Raw genomic sequence first — 23,359 nt, 5'->3', positions numbered from 1 at the left:
TGACATGGAATGTATTCTGTGCTCATTTTGAAAACATGTGAGCTATTGGTCACTTGATTACCATTAAAGAATACTAATTAGGGTAAGCAGTAATGTGGCAGTCTTGGCCCAAAAGACAGAAAAGAATTCATTAGGGAGAATGAGAATCAGTAAGGCTCAGCTAATTTACAATATTGACCACAACATGAAATCAAGTCATGTTCCAGAACCAGAACTCATTAAAAGTGCAGTGGGAGAAAAGGGAGCAAAGACTGTTTTGTTTAGAAACTTAAAGACTTGTGGGAACAAAGTATCAGGCTACCCGTAGCTTAGGGGAAACCACGAATGCCCATAAAGATTTCAAAGGAGTCAACTTCAAGGACAGGGAAGGATTCTTAAGGGTGGTAAGGAGAGGATTAACTAGAAGTTATAAAGTGAAATTATTACGAAAGCAATTTGAGCTACACATAAGGAAGCAATTTCCAGCCATAATTTTAATTAGGAGCACAGAATGATCCTCTGGGTAATGATGACCCTTCATCCTTCCCATTATTCAGAATTACCCTGCATCCACATGCATAAACATAAGAGTGGAAATTAAACATAGACATGGAAGAAAGGTCAAGCATAATCAATTTTTTAATCCTCTAACTGCAGGTGAAACTTTCCAAATAAAACACCAAAATTAGCTGGGCGCAGCAGTGCAGGCCTGCAGAACTAGGTACTCCAAAGGCTGAGGCGGGGGGGGATCACTTGAGCCCAGGAGTCCTAGGGCTCTCGATTTATAGAGACTCCATTTCCAAACAATTGATAAATTTGGAAAGCCGCCACTAACTCCCACCTTCATCCCCAAACCGTCTCCGACCCTTCTCACTACTCCCTACTCTCACTACTCCCTGCTGCTGCAGCAGTAGCAACAAAAGAATCTTTATGTATAGACATGGAACTTTGGAAAAAATGTGAGTGGAGGAAAGGAAGAAGCTGTAAAAGCAGACACTACTTTCAGCGCAGAGGCAAACTCTGCCTCTGGCAGGCAAGCACGGCTGGCTCTCCCCTTCCCAAAAAAAGATCACCCTCCAAACCTCTTTGGATGGTCTACTCCTCTTTATTTTAGCATCTTATTCATTAAAACATAAGATTCGTTTGGTTTAACAAACATCCTTTTAAAAATGCAAATAATTGTAGAAGTGGGCCACATCAGTTATTAACACTATGAATCAGATTTACCTTTCTACCAGCTATAATCGGCTGCCTTGAAGAAATGAGAGTTCTGACGGAGAAAGATTAAAAGGAGAAGAAAGGTAAAATTAAATTTAGAAAATAGAGTACTAAAGGGATACAGTAGGGAAGAAGTATCACAATGGGGAAGAAAATCAAAGCATCGTGAGCCTACCTGCTGCCCAGACGAAGGGATACAGATAGAGACAGTGACATAAATCATGCACATTGTGTTTACTTTTTTAAATCTGCCAGGAGAATCCAGGAAAGAAAACAGGTATTTTCTTTTCTCTTCTTCCTTTTTTACCGAGCAGCAACTTGGTTTCAGGGCCCAGAATTCAACCTTGCATTAATCCTAGCCTTAGCTTCAACTTAAAATAAACATGTGTCGTGCACCAGCCTGGGAACCGATCCGCTGTAGTAACTCCATATCGCGGCCTCCTAGGACTCCAGCTGCCCCACCAACCTCACCATGGTCCTCACTCACAATGTTCCAGCCACGTGGGTTTCCTGTTCCTTGAAGTGGCCAACATGTTCCTACTTTAGGGACTTTGCACTTGCTGCTTCCTCTGCCAAAAACATCCTTCTTCTAGAAAGTCCTTTGCATCACTCTGGTCTCTTCAGATGGGCCTTTCCTGACCCTAAGCAATGCTACCCCCTCCTGCTACTCTGCAAAACTCACACATAACTGCCTGTCTCTATCAGTCCCATTACCTATTTTATTTCCCTCTTGGCACTTAGGCCTATCAAAAACATTACCTTATTCGTTTATTTAATTACTTATGTCATCTGTCTTCCTCAATAAAACTCAAATTTCGGGAAAACAGGGGTGTAGTCTCTTGATTGCTGCTGTCATCCCTGTGCACTACACAGTGCCTGGTGGATACTGAGTGCTCCAGGAATACTTGTTGATCAAAAAGGAATTTTAATAACCATGTGGGACACCACCTCTTTTTTTAATTTGAGGATTTCTCCATTATGAAAAGCATCAAAGGCACAGCCAATAAAAATCTCTAACTACATATTTATGGATCAAATACTCAGAGCTGGGTTACTATCATTGCTTTAAATTTACCAGTTTGTCTTTTACTGAAGAAATACAACAGGACTCTGGTTCCTGAAGAGCACCAATGACAGCTCAGTCTAAGGGATTTATTTTTTCTTACACCCAAATGCGCTCATTTCAGTTAGTTTAAAAACAGGATTGAGAACCAGGCATGGTGGCTCATGTCTGTAATCCCAGCTACTTGGGAAGCTGAAGCACAAGGATCACTTAAGGCCAGGAGCTCAAGATCAGCCTGGGCAACATAGCAAGACCCCATCTCTACAAAACAAACTGTTGTAAAAATTAGCCAGACACAGCAGGGCACACCTATAGTCCCAGCTACTTGGGAGGCTGATGGGGGAGGATCACGTGAGCCCAGGAGTTCTAGGCTGCAGTGAGTTATGACTGCACTAGCGCATTCCAGCCTTGGCAAAACAGCAAGACTCCATCTCTTAAAAAAGAACAACAAACCAAACAGGATCCTATAGTGACAATACAAGCTTCATGGTAGAGAGGATATGATAAGAGAGGATTAAAGAAATATGTAAACACAGGTTTGTAACTTCTACAGCATATTGTCCAATCCTTTTTTGTACTATCATTTATAATCTCCTGTATTACACTTATTTGTATACATATTCTCTTTGTTGGATTATAAATTCCTTGAGGTATGGAATTCATGTCCAGTTTCTTCTACCTCCCAAATGCCTAGCATTGTGCTTTATAGACACAGGTGCTCAATAAGGTTCAAATGAATGCATGAATAATACTTCCACTATTACTTGAAGTGAGTCAAACTATGAGCTATCTTGCTACAAGTAGTAATTTTCCTAAATGATAACTGGGCAACTCAGGGGAGCAATAGTTTCCTTATATAGTAGCACCTTAAGTTATGATTGAGAAATACAGACTATTTGAAACATAAACATACATATGTTACATTGCCTACACAGAGAGATACAAGTTTGAGTAAAATTCAAACATGGAAAGTTCTAGTCCCAAAGTTCGTGTTCCCCAAAACTAAAGAGCCCTTCCTCCTCAACAGGCTACATACCTAACAACAGAGCCGTGTTGCTACTACAAACATTAACTAAAAGGCAGCTATGAGACACAGGTTCACCATGCGGCACAGAATATACTGTTTAATATGTAGGGGTTGCTACATGTTATGAGTTTTACAATTGTTCTTATGTCAGTTAATTGCTTGTAAGAGCAAACAGCACCCTGCCACATGTTCACAACCACATGTTCTTTGGCTATTTTAATAAGAACTGGCCCGGATTTATAGCAAAATAACTTTACTTAGGACTTTCTGCCAATATTTTATCTGATAAACACCCCCCACACATGGACATCTGGGGACGGCATTTGAGGCACTGTTTTGAAAGAACATGGAGGATGTTTTCAAAGGCAAAAGGGAGCTTCAAAAGAAGCAAATACTTTTTAAGTCTGATCGATAGTGAAGAGCAGAAACTATAAACTGCCTCTTAAAAACTCATTTCAGGGTGAGGTATGATGACATGTACAGAAACATCAAAAACAAAATGCTTATAAACAAGTTGGTGGTATTCTGGCTCAGTAAGAGGTACCAACATAAAATTCTGTTTGTATCTATGTATCTAGGTAGACGGAGGTTATCAACCTATTCATCTCCAGTCCTCTTCCTGTATTAACATCTTGTGCTATCGTACTGACTGTCTTATTTCAAGCAACTCTGTGTAATGAAGTTTCTGCAAGCTGCTGAGATTGGCAACTGTACAAATATCTTTTTCCAACCTCCCTATTTCACCTTAGGAAAAAAAACTTCATTTTTCCAAAATATATGGATAGCACAGCCAATCTACAACGCTGCTATGGAAGCCCAAAATAACAAAATAACAACGATGAGCAAAATCACAGCAAGAAGTAATTACTAAATGTTCACTGTGCGTCAGGTAGTGTGTGAATGTTTTATATTAATATTATCTCACATAACCCTTACAACTCTACGAAGAAAGCATATTATTCCTGTTTTATACAGAGTTAAGTTACTTGTTTAAGGTAATACAGCTAAAAATAAGTAGCAGGACTGGGATACAAACCCAGTTTCTCTAACTCTAACCCAATGTCTTCATCCACCATACCGATGCCCTCGTGATCTCTTAAACGGGAGGTCAACGTCTCTCTAGCATGAAAAGATAGAAATCACCTGGATATATACAGGGATATGGCCCTGTACCCCTCCAGCAAGGATAAATCTAGACCAGGGGTGTGGAACCTGCAGCCTCCAGGCCACAAATGGCCTTCGAGGTCCTTAAGTGCGGCCTTTTGACTGAATCCAAATTTTACAGAACAAATCCTCTATTTTTATTAACACATTTTTGTCTTTAATATTTTTATTTTATTTTTAAAATGAACACATATAAAATATCAAATAATTAGTTTCAACAATATAATCCTCCCAGATTGACCGGCACAATTAGAACATTAGTAAGCCACAAGGGCTAAACTGAGGGCTGCTACGCTCATGATTTAGTTCTAACTTCCCCCACTACTGCATCAGGCTGGTTGGCGAGAGTTTATGGGAGATATACTTAAAAATGTACCTTATTTTGTAAATCTCTAACTACTATGTACTTAATTTCAAAAAAATGAAAACTTTTCATTTTAAAGTTAACTAATCTTTTAGTGACTTTTGTTGTGTCTGCTTTTTGTTGGAAAGCATTTGAATATTCGGTTGATATCACCTAGTTGATATCATCTAAAGAACTACAGATGGAATTGGTTGAGCTCTCAGTAGACGACATTTTAAAGTCATTATTTGATGCTAAGAAAGATTCAACTGCAATATGGAAAAATGCAACAGAACACCCACGCCTTCGGCAACATGCCTGAAAAATGCTTTCTTGATTTTCAACCACTTATTGCTGCAAATCCACGCTCTCCTACCTAACCCAAATCAAGATGCCCATAAGGTCACAAATGCCTGATACCTTCTAGAAGATCAATTGAAACTCCAGACCTCCATGCTGCAATCAAATATCCAAATGCTTTCCAATAAAAAGCAGACACAACCAAAATCATTAAAAGATTAGTTAACTTTAAAATTAACAGTTTTCATTTTTTGAAATTATTAAGTACATAGTAGTTAGATTTTTACAAAATAATGTACATTTTTAAGTATATCTAATTGAAGTTTCTTGAATGTGGCTGTATTTGATTACAGCTAAATTAATGTGACCTTCCAGCATGAAAAGTTTCCCCACCCCTGGCTAGACACAGCAGTGCGTTCAGAATCTAGACAGAAACATGCGTCAGCTGAGCTAAGTCTGTGCTGGGCAGCCTTAAGCATCAGCTGAAGCCATGGTCCAATGGACAACTGAACTCCACCGGTGTTTAGTGAGCACTCTCCACTTCCAACTCATGCCAGAATTTCAGAGATGAATACCAGGGTCCTTATCATCAATGGAGTTTGCAGTCTGGTTAGGGAGACAGACCAGTAGAAGCAGTAATTAAAATTCGGCATAACAAGACCCAATCCTGACCTAAGCACCAATAGTTCAGGCACAAGGGTCTGTCTGGATCCAGCCTAAGGTAAGGGGGGCAAGGGACTGCCGGGAAGGCTTCCCAGGGGAGAAGCCGTGAGGGAGCCGGCAGAGGGAGATGAGCAGGTGAGCCCCACAGCCAGAGCGTGGATGGGTATTCACGCTAGAAGTCTGCAGGCAAGGAGGCCGGGTTTGGGGGTGGGGGGGAGGCAGAAAATAGCAATGGCTAATGCTGACTGCTTACTCCATGCCAGGCCCTGTGCATAAGCAGTTTTCTGCTCAACGACCCAACGAGCGAGGCATCACGATGTCATCTTACAGGGAGACAGCTGAGGCACAGAAGGGCCAGTGACCTGCATGAAGTTACCAGCAATTAATCCGATGGGGCTGGGATGGAGACTCAGAACATCCCACTCCGAAGCCCAGAGCAAACCCCTGTGCTGTGTGGTCTCCCGGGCTGAGTAAGCTCCTGTGGGCAGGAAGGAGCAACTCATAAGGGGGTTTAAGCAGAGAAGAAACATGATTCAATTCGTATCTTAGAATACCACTCTCACAGCTGTATGAGGAGACGGAGGGCTGGACTAGAGGCAGAGAGGTTAATCAACTGCTGAAACACAGCATCTTCTTTGTGGCCAAACTTCTCCGCCTTGTGGATAGCTCCTCCCTCCTGCTGCCAGTCACCCTTCACAAGCCTGTGAGGTTCCAAGACAAGAAGGGAGGAATCTATCTGGAACAAGCGATCTGTAGCAAACCAGAATGCCCTTCCCCATTCCTCCTCCCATCTCCTTGAAGGATTTATCACAGGCCTCACAAGTACTTCCTTACAAGTCCTTGTCTCCTCCTAAAGGGTGAGCCCTTGGATGGACTGCACAGCTCATCTTGGTGCACCCCCAGGATACAGATGACAATGCTTTCCGAATGGTGCCTCCCCGTCTCCACAGCGGCTGCTTCTCAGCAGTCACCACATGCGTGGTGTCTGCCGTGCAGCCAGGAACTCAGGATGGCCAACTGGGACCCTCTGACACCCCCTGACAGATGGAAGTGACTTGGCAACAAACAAGAGAATATTAAGCTGGCACCTTGGGAACAGAAAGTATCTGAGAGCCCCAGGGGATACTATTATTGCTGTTAACCAACATCCGTTTGATACTTAGAATGTATCTGACACTCTTTCAAGAACTTTCCAGGTATTAATTCATTTAATTGTTGTGACAACCCTATGGGTAGATATGGGTAGATAAAATTATTACCCATTTTCTTGATGGGAAGACCGAGGTGCAGGCAAGTTACATACTTGGCCCAAGATCACACAGTACATAAGTCGCAGAGCCAGGATTCAATTCCACTCAGAGCCCACAGTCTGAACTACTACCCTGTGCTAACTCCCTCTCAGGAGAAAAAATGAAGAACCATACCTACTGCCTGCTAGGAAGCAAGTAGGTATAACCTCTCTGTGGGGCTGAGGTGTCTATTACAAGAAGGGAGTAAAATGCAGATAAAAGAGTACACGTTTTCAAAAGCCTGACGCTCACAGAAGTCATAATAGCAACAGGAGCCAGAAGTTACCCTCGTTTCTACAACACTATGAACACACCCAGCCAAGAAAGACAGGCGCAGAGAACAAGTTAATAATGGCCTAAATAGAAAGACATAGCTTCAAATCCAACCTACTATTAATTAATTTATGTATTGCCACTAGGGAGGAGGCAGTTAGTATTAAGTTAGATTAAATTATGGAGAAGCTTCAGCATTGCTGTGACTATTTCAGCGGTAATTATTAAGTTGCTATGCCTCCCTTCCCTAATAAAAAACCCTTTATTCTCATTCTCAGAATGCTTTGCCGTTCACCTGTCGCTAGCTTCTTTTGACAGGCATGACAAGCTTTTCAGATTAGACTAAAGACACTTTTCAAAGAGAAAAAGGAAATGTGATTTGTAAATCCTAGTAGGCTTCTGATCCAAACTTGTTCTCTGAAGAATGCGTGCCTCCCCTCTCCTCTGAGGGGTGCTGGGTCCCTGCTGTGCCGAGCGCACACTTGGGAAGACCGGCAGTCCCTGAAGGAAACTGCAGACGCTGGCTACGGGGCACCGAATGAGGAATCCAAAGGCCTGGGCTGGGATCCCAGGCTCACCCCTTGCACGCCGTGTGAATGTGCCCTCGGTTTCCGCATCTACACAGTCGAGGCTCCTGCACTACCTCCCTGCCAGAGTCGACTGGAGGCTCAAATGAGGTAACGTACGTGAAAGCCACTTAGAAACGGTACCACCACACGATGGTGAATGAATGAATGAATGAACTGGCTAATTAGTGAGGTCAGGGTAGAGCTGAAGTGGAAGGACTGAGTTGCTGCCCCACCGCCCAGCTCTGACGGCCTCTCGGGGGCCTTGTCCCAGACCCCCGCTTTACCATCAGAGACAAATGTCCCGACTGCCCAGAGTGACACCTGATCTTGGTTTATATTCTACCACAAAACACTGACTTCATAGGCTCCTGTCAGTGCCTGAGGAGCTGAAGGGCCATCAACCCACCCCTTCCATGCTGTGGCCAAACCGTTCAAGGAAAAGAGCAAAGGAAACTCTTTGTAAGGGCCCACTTCTCTGCACCAGCGAGAGAGCCAGGGAATCGTTAGTGTCACGAGGTGAAGGGAACTGTGTCCCCTCAAAGTCCATATATTGAAGTCTTTAACCCAAAGTACCTCAGAATGTACTTTATTTGGAAAGAGGGTTGTTGCAGATATAATTAGTTAAGATGAATCGCCAGGGTGGCTCTCTAATCCAGTGTGACTGGTTTCCTTATAAAAACGAGACATTTGGACACACAGACATGCACACAAGGACACCACATGAATATTGGAGCTACGCTGCCACAAGCCAAGGACCTAATCCCATCAGAGGGAGCATGGCCCCGACCTGGTCTTGATGCTCACTCACACTTCTAGTTTCTAGAACTGTGAGACAACAAGTTTCTATTGTTTCAGCCACCCAGTTTACGGCACTTTATCATATCATGGCAGCCGCAGGAAACCATACACTTAGTATTTGCTTTTCCTGTTGCCCCACACTCCATAATTCATTCATTTGACCATATTTACTCAGAATCCACCAAATGACCAGGCCCTGGACACAAGGAAGAGAACTCATAGTTCAAGGAACTTATAGTTCAGCAGCGGTCAACGGCCCTAGGGACAAACATGACGAAGTGGTATAGAGGTATGAGTTTAGAGTATGTGTTGGGGGGAACAAGGAGGAGGGGATGGTTCTTTCTGGAAAGAGAAGGAGGTGGAGGAGGGAGACCAGAAGAAGTTGCAGAAAAAGTGTTTACTCTGACAAGATGAGTCCTTCACAGACTCCGGCTCCTGCAAAGGTTGAATGAAGTCACAAGTCCTAGTTGCCCAGACAACAGGCAGACAGCAAAGTGACTGAGGTGTCAAATATGAGAGAAACTAACAGAGACAAAAATACTCATTATAGTATTTTTACTGCAGTCCAAGAAACATGTGCCTGCCACCCCTCAACCCAAACCCCACTGAGATTCTGACTCGGTAGATCTGGGGTGGGAGAGATGATGTCTGTGCTTAAAATGTTCCTCAGGAGGTTTAATGTCCAGCCTTCCCATGGACTCTGTTGGTGCTTCCCAACATTTTTCACATCATGGCGCACACAGTCAATGATAGTATGTACACAACACAGTGAATCAAGCAGAAGTAATGTGGCAACATCTATATGGAGACTGTTGAAAAAAATCTACTTTCATCTTTATATAACATTATTATAAGAAGAATAAAATACTAGGAAAGATAGGAAGCAACGAATTTTTATAAATATTCCAAGCACAAATCTTTTGAAATCACTGAATTCAAGAAGTTTACAAAGGGAGCCATACAAGTGATGTTCAAATATAATTTGAACTGTTGTAACTTTTTGAATGGCTATAAGAAATGTTAAATGCTTTAACACAGAAAGAAATTTACAGCCGTGAATATCTGGTGGCACATGTGAAACTCATTCCGAGCACATAGTTGAGGAAGCTCTCAGTTATGTTATGCTATCCCAGCTTTTAATTTGGGGTAGAACAAAAATTCACAGGCTCAAAAGATGCAGCCACAGCCCATATCCCGTTACACTGAAATCCCAAGCCGAATGTTAAATAGAAAGGCAACCTAGACACAACTCAGAGACATGTGACTTCTAGAAAGTTTAAGTTAACAAACAAAATGAACAAATAGCTCCTACATGGAAAGCCTGACAACCAGAAGAGAAGGTTTAAGAAAAGGATTTTTCAGAGGCTCAGCTTTGGAGCTATAGAGGTGGAGTCCAAGAACTCGCCCTAGGTTCTTTAGGTACACAGTGACGGAATGCCAGAAGATTCCTGTAAGGTGTTGGTAAGAGGCCAATACTACTCAAACCAGGCCAGTTTCCTCAGTAAAAATGCTGCATTTAGAGTATTTAATGTCAAGTTAATTCCAATAAGACTGTCAATTCAACTTTTGTGTTATTATACTATCTATCGTCCTAAGATCAAACTGGACTTTATTAATAAAGCATGCTTTAAGAACAAGAAGTCTTCATTATTATTAGGCACATACCAAATTTAAAAAAAAATCCTGGTTTTTGGTACAAATATTCATATAAAGTTCAGCAGTTACTATGACCTCACCCTCAGAAAGATAACATAAGGTTCTGATGTTAGGTGCTTGATAGGCAGATAGTTTAAATATTTATGATTCGCTGAACCTATGGCTTTCAGAATTTTTATCAGAGCTTGCAGTAAGAAATAATTTTTAATATCTCAACCAGTATGCCTACATGCATAAAGCTGAAAAATAAGTCTCACAAAACACTCTTTTCTAATTTCTTTTATTACAAAAATATTTAGAAATTAGTATTGGTCAATACACAAATTGGTGTATAACCTATTACTAAGTTTACAGTTAGAAAAAAGACTGAAGTGACAAAAATTCTCGTCAGCTAAATGACAGCACATCTGCAAAGTGAAACACTAGGTAGTCATCACAAAGAAAGAGGCAGCTCTACTCCTACTGATACGGAATGATTTTCAAGATAGATTATTAAATAAAAGAAAATTAATTTTAAAATATTACGGTTATCTTCCTAGTAATGTTCAAATATTTTTTTTTTCCTTCTCCTTTGTCAACAGGACATGAAAAATCACAACAATAGAATTTCTTAAATGTTACTGGCCATGAACACTTTCTGGGGAGCTTGGTGAAATTCCTGGGTCTCATCTGCAAAGATTCTGTTATGGTAGGTTTAGAAAGACGCTCAGAAACTGGTATCTTTCATATGTACCAACCTCCACGCAACAATTCCAACACAGCTGGTCTAAGGAACACACTCTGAGAACCACTTCTAAAGCTTCAGTGACATCTCAGTCTTTCAGAGGCAGGTGAGCAGTAGCATATTCCACCTAAATAAGACTTGGATAACACCAACCCCCCAGAGTCAGAAATAAGTTCGAAGGGCACTGGAGGATGTGACTCCACACGTACTTCCCAAACATTCAAGGCCTTTCACTGTGGGCACCTTTCCTTTTGTCCTGCCACTTTTAGCTCCTAGCACAGAGGACACTTCAGTAAGGAGCCAAGTATAAAAGGCCCTGATGTTGGACTTAGATTGCTCACTGTTTCTGCCCCTCAGAGTGAAGGGATGTCTCTGCAGGCCACCCAGGGCCCTGCTAGCCCATACAGCCCTGTGTGGGACTTCAAAAGAGGTACATACCTCTTCTTCTGGGCAGGAAAGCAACCCAGCAAAGGATTCAGGGCATGCATGGCCAACAGAAAGCAGGCTGGATTTCCACACCCCCACCCTCTCCACTCATGCACAATGAACAACCTGTACAACTATACCAGATGCAATTCAATTCATTGTATTGATCAACCCTGCCTAGGGCTTATTCTGTGTCCAGGGATAAAATCACAGGCACTTGTGTTAGAGCAGGAAGAGCACTGTACCGGGAGTCAGGAGAACGTTCAGTCTCAACCCTGCCTCCAGCTACTCACTAGGACAGTCACTGGGCCACACTGACCCACCGTCTTCTAAGAGACAGAGTGAAGAGTTTTGTCTAACCCTAAGGTCTAACCCTCTGGGTCTAGCCTCAGCTTACCCAACTCCACGCCTTCTTCTCTACATCCCAGATTGACTGAAACACTTCTACTTCCAGAAGTTACCAAGCTTTCTCTGCGATGTCTCAGCCTTGTAGTGCTGTTCCTTGCTTGGAAAGTCCCTCCTGGCACTTGAGTGTCCATGTCAAGTTTCAGTTCAAGGCAATGTATTTCTGGTTTAGCCTTCCCTGGTTCCCTCAGGTACCCCTTCTACCACTACACTTTGAACATATACGCCGTCCTTAGCCAAAGTGTCATACTTAGTTCTTGGCCAGTGTGCCTGTCTCCCTATTACACGTAGGTATCACAAGCTTTGGAGAGGATGTTGCACTGACCACATAGCTCCAGGTGTATAACATGCTCAGTAATTAAGGAAGGAATCAGTAAACGGAAGGACTGTTTCTTCAACCCTCTAGCAGTTACCTTTAATCAGTCACCTCTAGCAGTGTCCCTCTGACCAAGGAGAAAGAATGTCATCTATGTCCAGTCTTTGGAACTACCAGCAGATCCTGACAGATCCTTTAAGTATAAGAGAAAATGATACTACCCATAAAAGGAACTTATGGTACAGTCTCATCAATGCAGCCAGACTGACATTTAAAAACATAAGTGAGGACATATTTACTGTTTTATATCTGTTTATTTATTATTATTTTTATATCTATTTATTTATTATCTGTCATTCCACCTAAAATGTACGCTTCAGGAAGGCAGAGTCAATTGCATTCACTGCTGACTACCCACCACCTAAACCAGCACTGGAGCCTACAAGCTGCTCTAAAAAAAAATTATTGAATGAACGAACAAATAAGCCTATGAAGATTAAAGTTGCTGGGTGGAGGGATGAAAAGAAAGGAAAAAACTCGGAACAGGCTCTGCATTGGTAAGCGTGTTTACAAATTGCTTTATAATCACTGATTAGCTTTTCTAAACCACGATCCCTCTGATGCAGACAGTACTATCCTCCCAATTTTAAGATAAGAGAACTCAAATCCAAGGTCACACAGTGAATCAGCTTCAAGTCCAGCGATTAGCCCCTAGCCAGTAATAAGAAAAAGATTAAAGATACTGCTGATTTCCAAAAGGTTGAAATATTAGAGGAAATAAAAGAATTGAAGGCTTGAGACCACGAAAGCTTTGCACATAGTCTCAGCACAATGCATCAAGGGAAACAGACTGTTCTGTCTGGAATCCTAAGTTCTCGGTGTGTATACACTGCATTATTCAGTCATCAATTTCCAGAGCCCTGAGAGGCAGACATTTGCAGGGAACAATGGGAGCTGCGGTCTCGCTCCACAGTCTCAGGCCCTGCCTGCCAATCAGCAGTGACACCACTCTGTCACCAGGAGGTTGGGGCTCGCTCACTGCCAGGGTCTGTACAGGCTCTTTACAGAGTGGTCAAAGGGGAAAGAGAAAAGAGAGTAAAACCTAACTTAAAAATAATTAAATCAAATAAACAATAAACTGACATCAAAAATAAATAGAAGCCTATGAGGGTTAGTTATCCCTGTCTGAAAATCTCAACTGAGGGAAAATAATCTATTCTGAGGCTTAAGGGAAAAAATAATATAAGATAAATAAATAGATATAATCACAATTTAATCACAGTATAATCATCTGGCACCAAATATGCTCATTTATATTACAAATAAGACTTTAAATTTTTTTGAAAGAAAAATGAACAGATGAATAAAGATTCCTAATTCTCCATCTCAAGCTTTTTAAGTCAATGTTAAGCTTGCTGGTTTCTCAGCATTATTAAGCTTGGTTTCTCAGCATTATTATTCATATTCCAAGAAGGAAAAGTAAAATGTAAATTTTGATGAAACTTAAAATTGAATTTTGCTTGGTCTTCTACGATTTACTTTTTAGTTAGCTGGGAAATGAGATCAATCTCCTCTCTTCTGTTTAAAAATTATTGTCCACTAAAACATCAAAATACATTCAATACTGCGAGGACAGAGGTCATAGTGCATTTGCAGCGCTGAACAGGGAATAAAAGAACTAAGAAAGCTCCTATCCTTCATCCCTTCCAAACCCAATCCACATTTCCAGCAGGTGGAAGGGCCAAGGAAAAGGTAACTAAAATGCCCAGAGCACTGAAAGGTCTATGAGGCAAGGCTCATGTGTATAATCTTCACTTTTCTGGGCATGGAGGATACGAGACTAGGAAGCCATGCCTCCCAAAATACTGGACGTAAATAAGAAAACACACCTGAGCACACATGGAAATGGAGACGGGGAAAATACAAAGCCGAGGATAAATGATACCCTGATCCTGAAGCTTAATCATCAATCACTTAATCTCAACCCTAAGTAATGTTAGATGAAGCGTTTTTAAACATTAAGCATGGTAGTTTCTTATAAGCATCCAAAAAATAATAAGACTGAAAATGGTTTGGTAATAATTTATCTTCAAAGAAATATGAAAAGTGATTGGAAGCTCTCTCCATATAAACTTAACAGCTTTACTGAATTTATAGAAAATAAGATTCATCCATTTTTAAGTGTATAGCTTGATGAGCTTTGGTAAATTTATACAGTTGGGTAACTACTACCACAATTAAAAGATAGAACATTTGTACCTCCTTTAAAAAGTTCCCTTGTGCTTCTTTGTAGTCAATCTCCCTCCCCCATCCCAGAACCTGGCAACCACTGATTTGTTTTCTGTCTCAATAGTCTTGCCCTTTCTAGAATTTCATATAAATTCATACTGTATAAACCTTTGTGTCTGGCTTCTTTCACTTACTATGGTGGTTCTGAGATTCATGCACATTGCTTTGTGGATAAAGTTTGTTCCTTTTTCTTGCTGAGTAGTACTCCATTTCTCCATATCAATTTTATACCCTTCCGACAAGCCCTAATACAAGCCCTGTGCTAATACCCTAAATACTATTTTTGACTTTCCTCAATTTTGTCCTCTACAGAAATGTCAATACGGCTTTGGTCACTTGGCCAGGTATAAAAATAACACCTGTCAAGAGGACCAAGTTCAGGAAGGCAATAAGAATTTAAACTAAGAGTTGGAAATGAGTAGACAAACTAAGGAAAAAAAGCCAGCAGATGAGAGGCCAATATTTTGAAGAAATCTCTTAACTATTAACTAACATAAAAGATTATATGAACACTAAAGAAAGCCATTCCCCCATTGATCAGTTGACAGTGATATACCTAATGGACTGTCACTTGTCCACTGTGAGGAGGACAAAAGCTACCCCACAGCACTCGAAGATTCAGGATCTTCAGGTATTACACATGAGTGAATCTTCAGATAACTGAAATACATCTTATTAAGTGCCTTAAGTACTAATTGAGTACTAAAAAGGTGCTAACTCTATGCCTTATTAAACAGAGCCTACTGAACATAATTAAATGTTTACTCGATGATGCAGAAGCATCGTTATAAAACAGTCTGACTACTGTGCTAAGCTTTTAAACATAGATGTCCTCAGGGGTTACCATGTTTGGCAGCCTAGTGTCTCCCTATTTTAAATGGCCCTAGACTATTGTCATTTTTAAATAGAAGTTCCCATCTTCTTCCTGAAATGTTAACTGTTACTATTTATTCATCCTGTTGCTATGTCCTTGCTTCTAACCTACTACAGGTTGTCTCCCTTATCCAAAATGCTTGGGACCACAAGTGTTTCAGATTTCAGATTTTTTCAGATTTTGGAAAATATGCATTATCTTTACCAGTTGAGCATCCCTAATCTGAAAATCTGAAATCCAAAATGTTCCAGTGAGTGTTTCCTTTGAGTGTCATGTCAGTACTGAAAAAGTTTCCGATTCTTTTCCATTATACAGAAAAGTCCAAAGAATAAGTATCCAAGTACTCACTCTCCAGTTTAGCAACTATACATATTTGGTATATTTCTTTCAGGTCATTTTTTCCTCAACTGGTAACAAAAAGTAAAATAAAATTTTTTTTTAACATTATGAAAGTTTACCTTCCAAGGCATTTGGAAAACAGAGAAATCATTCTTAGTCGACCACAACCACTCTCCACATTTTGGTGAAATTTCTTTTCTTTTTTCCCATGCAACTGAGTTTCCCAAACTTTTGTGAGCACATATATAATTTGGAATGCCACGTTGATGACAGCACTTTATCACAGGTGTTTCTTTAGGTTGCTACACACCATCATTTTCTAGAGGCTTCACAGTGGACTAGATGAATGTACTCATTACCTAACCATTCCCCTCTCATCGTTACTCATTTAGGATATTTCCAATTCTTTGCTGTTATAGACTTCAGAGAGTATCTTTATGCATACAGTCTAATCTCCTGACTTCTAATTTACTCAGAAGGTATATCTGAGTATTATCTGGCTAGACTCGATTTGGTATCATCACAGTGAGGCATAGGAAAAGGTTTCATTCATTCATTCAAAACACATTTACCAAGTTCCTCCTTGATGTTAGAGATCTTTGTTAGTAAAATAAATCGAAAAGAGAAGGGTATGGTCTCTGCCCTCAGTAAGCTCAGGAATTAACTGCACAGAAAAACTTGGTGCACAATAATCAGACAACAATGAGGGAACGGGGCAGGATTCACTGATTCACTGCTAGGCCACATGGCACCGAGGATGCTCGCAACTCAGAGTGTGCAGGAAGAAAACCTCCTTGTGGTCACCCATTCAGAGACAGGAAAGTGAAGAGTCTTTAAGGATAGGCAGGGTTTATCCCATCTGCTGATGATGGCTTTATTGATCGATCTACTATATTGCTCTGACATTAACAAAGAGTTGGTACATCTAATGGATGTGGAGCACACTGTTTGGGGGAAGGGCACACTTGTAGCTCTGGCTTGGGCAAGACAAAGGCATTATATGTAACCAAAATGTTTGTACCCCCATAATATTCTGAAATTTAAAAAGATAAAAGTTAAAAAATTAAAAACAATTTTACAAGTTAAAAAAAAAAAAAAGTCGGTACCCAAATCTTTTCTCCTAATCCAAAGTCAAGTACAGCAAAATGATAACTTTTTCTTCCCTGGCAGTAAGCACTATCACTGTCATTTTTGGTGAAGGAATCCAGGGTGGTGGGCCACCTGTCTTGTGACACCAGGGAGCATGCACCTATGCACTGGGCTGCAGAGCCTCCTTCTCCTTAAGCAGCCCAAGCTCTCATATCTAAGCAATTGAACCAGACAACTATATCCCCTTTCTCGCTCTGTCAACAAATGCATGAAAAGCCTTTTCTTCTTAATGCCTATCAGACTGGAAAAAGTGCCAAAGAAGTATGTCGCCAGTGTCAAGAAAGATGTCCGTGGAGAAAGAAAGGGCAGCAGTTCATCTATTTTTTTCCTCTGAAGATCAAGACGTAAATAGGCATGCAAAGGCAGGCAAAGCAGAAAGGCCTGGGTCAAACTTAAAGGTCCCTACCCCACCCCCGTTTCTCAGCTATATGGGGCCTTGTCTTTTTGGGCTATTGCAAGTCCTCCTTGGCATGCCTCTCTCACCGGTGAATTTCTCAGTGTAAGACACAGGGAGAAGAACCTAGCTGGTAAGACAGCAGAAATAAAGAGGTAATGGGAAGGTTTGAACCCATGAGTTCAAATAAATGCCCACACAAGCACGCATTTATCTTCAATTTGAATCAGTGGGAGGAAAGTTCACTTATCTTTAAACGTGAGATTTGTCTGATATGAATGTATCTGCTGAAATATGTGATATAGCAATGGGCTAAATGACTAATTAATTCACTTGTTCCTAAAACTCATCTCATTGTCCACTTTCTTATTCCACTGTCTTCCGCACATTCTCTTCCTCTGATGAAACAAACATACTGATGAAATAAAACGTCTTACAACGTTGACTGGAAAAGTCCCTTCTGGCAGCAGCCTCCTCAGTGACCACTAGAGCAAACAGCACCCACGTGATCTGCAAGAAGAGGCGGTTAGCTCAGGAAGGTTTTACCTTTCTCTGTGCCCTTGCCAGGAGAAGCATTCCTTGGCTCCTTTGGGGACAGGATGGTCCTCTAAAAAGGATTCCACTTCTTCAAGGAACTTTCTAGGCTCTTTATGGGAGGCATTCAGGGAATTGAGTAAGTGGAATGAGTATTACTCAAGGGAAGAAAGGATCATCCTTCCTGGTGGGAAGGCAGGTCCAGGAAGCTTAGGGGTAGGGGGCCAATGCTTCAGGGAATTCTGACAGACTCCGTTTTCTGTCAAAGGGTGGGTCGGGTATTCAAGGAAGTACCAACGGGGTGAGCAAAGATATGCTGATGCGAACAGTCGGGAACTGCCAACAATTTGGCACAGCTGGCTTGCAAAAGAGCCACTCCCAGACTTTTGGATTTCACAAAGCAGGACATTAAAAAAAAGCAATGCCCCAAAAAAAGAGTCCAAAGAAAAAAGATATCTACTATCATCTTATTTCCTAAAAGAAACAGCATACCTACTCATCAAAAGGCATCACATCCAAATAAAGTACACAAATGACACATATAACTTGAAGAAACTCATTTCACTGCAGACCCGTGGAAACGCTGTCAGGGGCCAGCACGGTCTGCACATGTGGGCATGATCACCGCAGAGCACAAGAAGCGGCTTTCCCGCTCCTAAGAAGCCAAGCAACTTGCCCAAGCTTCACGGTGGGGAGCAATTAGGAAGCACGCAGGTGGGGTCTGAAAGGAGGCCTATAAAACCCATGTACTTCTCGTGCCACAGGCCACCTGGCCTCCAGGCCCCTGCAATGGCCTGACAACTGAAGGGAACCCACTTTCGAGGTCAGCGTGATTCAGGAGTCTGTAGGCTGAATGTGAAGAATATTCATAACCTATTTTAAATTAAAGTGTGTGCATCCAATATAAGGCAGGCACTAAAAATTTCGAGTATGAAGAATTTGTACTTGAAGTACAAAAGTTTTAAGATTATGGGAAAAGCATAATACAAACTACATATAATAATTTAATGAATAATGTAAAGAAAGACTGAAAGGAAATGCATTCAAATATTAACAGCAGTAGCCCTGGAGGGGAGGATTATGGATGTACTTTATGTTTTTCTGTATCTTCTAAATTTTCTATCATTTATTTTCATGTTTTTCTGTATCTTCTATATTTTCTACAATATTTGCAAAACCAAAGGATAAAATGTTTTTATTTTTAGAATTCTGAGAGTCAAAACTAAATTTAAAAAAAAAACCCTGCATTTTGAAATTGTTATAAATTGCCACAATTTAGTGAAGAGTTCTAATACTCTTTACTAGAAAAAAAAAAACAAACAAAAAATTGTGGCTCATGTTGACATATACTTACTAATTACTCTTCTTTCTACTTTAGTATGACATTATCATTTTTAGATTTCCCAAAACAAACCAGCAGATTCATGTCCTTACAGTTTTGTTCTGACATGATGAAGTGGGAGTTTCAATATGATTTAATTATTTCATCATGTAGAAGAGAAATTCAGCCAGATCTCTTGATAAATCAGATATTCTCTTACACACACACAAAAAAAAAAAAAAAAGCTAATGATACAGATAGGTTTAAAAGGAAATGAACTTGGTTTGGTTGTTTCATGACAGGGTGACTAAATCTTCTCTCTATAGAATTTTCCCATTTTTGACTACATCTCTCCAACAATTTCACAAAGATTCATCTGAATACCTAAAAGTGCCATATTTAGAATAAAGTCCTAAAAGCATGAATCAAAAAAAAAAACCTTGAGCATGGTTCCTGGTATAAGTTGGCCCTGTGACCAACTGACACCCCATCCCCCAGTTACCCCACTGTACTACCACCTGTCAGCATACCATTTCCTCTGCCAAGCCTCACTGCATTTCTTCTAATACTTATTAAATGCTTCCTTTATGCTAGATACTATATTAGCTTTTTCTATCTCCTAGTGACTCAGGGCGGGGTGGGGGGGGGGAATCAAAGGCCAAGTACGTAATAAATGAATCTTGATTTACTGTTCCTTCATAAAAGAGAAAGATAAAAATAAAAAAATCCACTCTGGAAATGTAAGAAAAATAAGACAAAATGTGGCTAGTTAATTAAGAACAACAGATAAAGGAAAAATGATGGGAGAAAGGGTTATAAACATAGGAAAGGGAAGAAGATAGAAGGTTTGAGAAGGAGAGACAGTGAGAAAAATGACAAAGTAAAAAGCACAAGAAAGATACACAGATAAACAAATACTGTTATGCAAAGATACATTTAAATAAAAAATTGTTCATAACTATTACGACTAAATGTTTTCTAAATCTTTATATATCTGTGTTGTATTTTCATGACAGACATGGTGCAGTATTACATAGTTTCTTAAGTTTCTGAGAACAATTTTTAAAATTTACAAGTCATGTAAGGTTTGTTGAGCTGTCTAGGTAATTTTCACCTTCCAGAGGCCAATGCCTATATATCACAACCTCCACTGTCGCCCTATGAGCAGCGAGGGGCCACCAGTACCCTCCAAGGGTACACCTTGGTATGCTCTTCTTTGAGCATACAGTTCCCAACACTGACAGTCAGGAAATAGATTCTTAGAAAATGTTTGCTGAAATAAAATTAATTAAATGAACCATCTGGCTCTTTGCAAATAGTGAAAAGCGCCATGTTTATGCTAAAAAAAAAAAAAAAAATGGTAACAAAGTTTTTTGTAAATTTCTTTTCCTAAAGTCTGTACTCAGAAAATAATTTTTTTTTAAAAGACTAACTTTTCTATGGGGGAAATTTTCATTATTAGTAACCATACCGCAGCTTTTTTTTTTCAATTATAATAAAAAGGCAAAGTGAAAAAAAGGATCGGTCAGTTCTCAATGAAGATACCAGGAAATCCTATCTGAGGCAAACCTGGGCCACAGTAATCTCCATTCTGACCCTGTCTTCACCATCTGCAGCAACTTCAAACAAATCTGTTCCTCATATCTGGAACTGTGTTCTCTGCACCACGCTAAGCATTACCAGTCCCTCCTCTCTTCCGTATTCAAGGCTTCCAGAGCCTTCCCTTCTTGACAGCCTTTCTTCAGAGACTTGTTTCATTAAATGTGACAACCAGAATTGATGTGGTCTGGCAATGACCATGCTGGGGCTACCACTCACCATACCCGGAAAGCCATACCTCCATTAGGGGCACTTTTAGAGGCTTGCAACAGTGTGGGCTCACACTGAGTTTGTGAGGAACCAAAAGCCCGGGACTTTTTGCAAAGTGTATATATTCTCCTGCCCTCCACCTGCCTGCCCCTCACCCTGCAACAATTATCATGAGAATCTAAAAAAAGTCCCCATCAAAACATCACTAAGAAAAATCCAGGGAAAACAGGGGAATGCCAAGAAGTCTCAGTCCCTGGGTCCTTTCATAATAGGATAAGAAAGTACATACAAATGACAGACCCTAATGCAGACAGACTCCTCAAGGTTTTTGACTTCCCCTCAACCCATGAGGATAATTGTCCTATATAAGGATAACTGTGTAAGGGACAATCTGCAAAGCACAGATGAGCTCTTGTTGCAACCCCACAAATTGATCCCACAATCAGAGCTGTTCAACAACAGAATGGACCTGAAAAGAACCGATACCTTCTTAGTCATTACAATGTTCAAGCATGGCAGAGGGCCACTTCTCAGGGTCCCTACAGAAGAAGTCTCAAGTGGGGAGAGTGGATGGGTTTGAGACCACTAATGGGTTGATTCTTCCAGTACTGAAAACACAATCATCATACAACCCCTTAAAGATCCTCTGTGCAGCCAAGCACAGTCGTGCACACCTGTAGTCCCAGCTACTCAGGAGACTGAGACAGGAGGATCACTTGAGCCCAGGAGTTCAACACCAGTTTGGGCAACATAGCAAGACTCTATTTCTAAAACAGAACAAAACATATAAAAAACAAAAAAAGATTCTCTGGGCAAACTTAACCTCATTTCCAATACTTTGGTGCCCTGGAATAAGTGCAGAACTAAAATATTAAGTCATCAATCAACCAACTAACCAAACCACATTTACTGAATTTCTCTTGAATGACTGCCATTGTGCCATACAGGTGAAAAATGAACCCCATTCACATTCCCCACCCAACTACGTCCTTTATTATTCCACTTGCATCTTATTAAGCTGTCACTGAGGAACTTCAGGATGTTGTTAACAATTAATATTAAACCATTATTTATGACTCCTTACTCCTAGCTATCATTTATTAATTATAGTACTTAATTTCTCCATTTCAAAATTTCTATAAAATCAATGACTATAAATGTAATATATTCAATTTCTTACCAAGGTAAAGTCTACATATTGGAAAAAGTGAGGTCCCAATAATAAAAGAAAAGAATAGTCATTTCTCCTCCAAACGATTGTATTCAAAATAGACAAAACAGACTAGGGAGAATAAGAGGCAAACATTAGAAAAAGCGTAGAAGTGGATACGGTAATCTACTTGCAACTGCTATCTGCCCTTGTTCACTAAAACTAAAAATAAAATTGGCCTGTGGTTTACTAAATTTGGTTGCAAGTGCTTTTCCCACCAAACCGCTCTGTAATCACATCAATCACTAATGAAAATGATTGGGAGGGGGGATGGAAGGAGGCTGCAGCAAAAATATGCTGCAGATTTTCTGGAATGTACGATGAAGCAGAAGGTTTCACTTCTTGTTTCAACTATTTTAACACCTTCTCCTTTTACTCAATTTCAGGTCCATTAAAGAAGTTGGGCATTGGACAAAATACAACAAGAACTCATTTTGAGAGAAGATTAAAACCTGGCCCAGTAATAAACTGTCTTCAGTTACTGTACACATCAGTCAAACCAAATAGTTCACTCTCAGTTTAACTCGTTCTGCAGGGCTCTGAAATAATACATCACTCTTCTGATAGACGCGTAAGTCCATTAATTATCAAAATGTGCTGCCATGGAATTATACGGACTTCATTCTTCCCCTATAAAGCATGTTTTAGTTTTTGAGGCAAGAGAAGAAATTCAGATGGGAAATGAGTAATTTAGGAACCTTTTACAGCTCTCTGGCCCGCACTAAGTAATCCTTTCTTTCCCTTTCAGGGTTCATCAGCCAAGGCGCTGAGCACAGAAGGGAGGAGTTGGGTGCTGGGCTATGCAGCAAGTAGAACCTCCATCTAAGTTCTGAATTATCACACTAAGCAGAGACCAAGAGAAACAACCACATCTAGGTTATGATGGTCTAGAATGTGTGTATGTACATGTTTGTGCGTGTCTGTGTAAGCATGGGAAGTATAGAAACCAACTACCTGGGTTCAAATTCTAACCCTGCCTCTTCCTGGGTAGAAGGCGTTGTACAAATTAACCTCACAATGCCTCAGTTTTTTGATCTGAAAAATGATAAGGGTACCTACACCTCAAAGGTGGCTGCGGGTTATATAAACTAATGCAGGTAATGTCCAAAGCACAGTATCTGGTATATACCGATAAACCCTCGATAGATACAGTATTCATTCAATCCAAATTGCCACCCACTCCAGAAGACCGGTGGTGTTGGCTGCCAAGAGCTATGCAACAATATA

The 23,359-nt window shown here is 40.6% G+C and overlaps 1 protein-coding gene and 1 non-coding gene across 2 annotated transcripts in view; one reads left to right on the top strand and one right to left on the bottom strand.

Annotated features, from left to right (window-relative positions):
* The window catches only part of JAZF1 (JAZF zinc finger 1), a 328,048-nt gene that overhangs the window by 278,665 nt on the left and 26,024 nt on the right, over nt 1-23,359 (bottom strand). The gene's annotated exons all lie outside the window — the stretch shown is intronic.
* LOC138377721 (small nucleolar RNA R38) lies at nt 13,370-13,442 on the top strand. Its single transcript, XR_011231876.1, has one exon. It is a non-coding gene; the product is annotated as a small nucleolar RNA R38 (small nucleolar RNA).

This window comes from Eulemur rufifrons, chromosome 29, assembly GCF_041146395.1.
Source record: "Eulemur rufifrons isolate Redbay chromosome 29, OSU_ERuf_1, whole genome shotgun sequence".
Classification (NCBI taxonomy): domain Eukaryota; kingdom Metazoa; phylum Chordata; class Mammalia; order Primates; family Lemuridae; genus Eulemur; species Eulemur rufifrons.
Note: the sequence above shows the minus strand (reverse complement) of the source record. Positions and strands in the feature narration are given on the sequence as shown.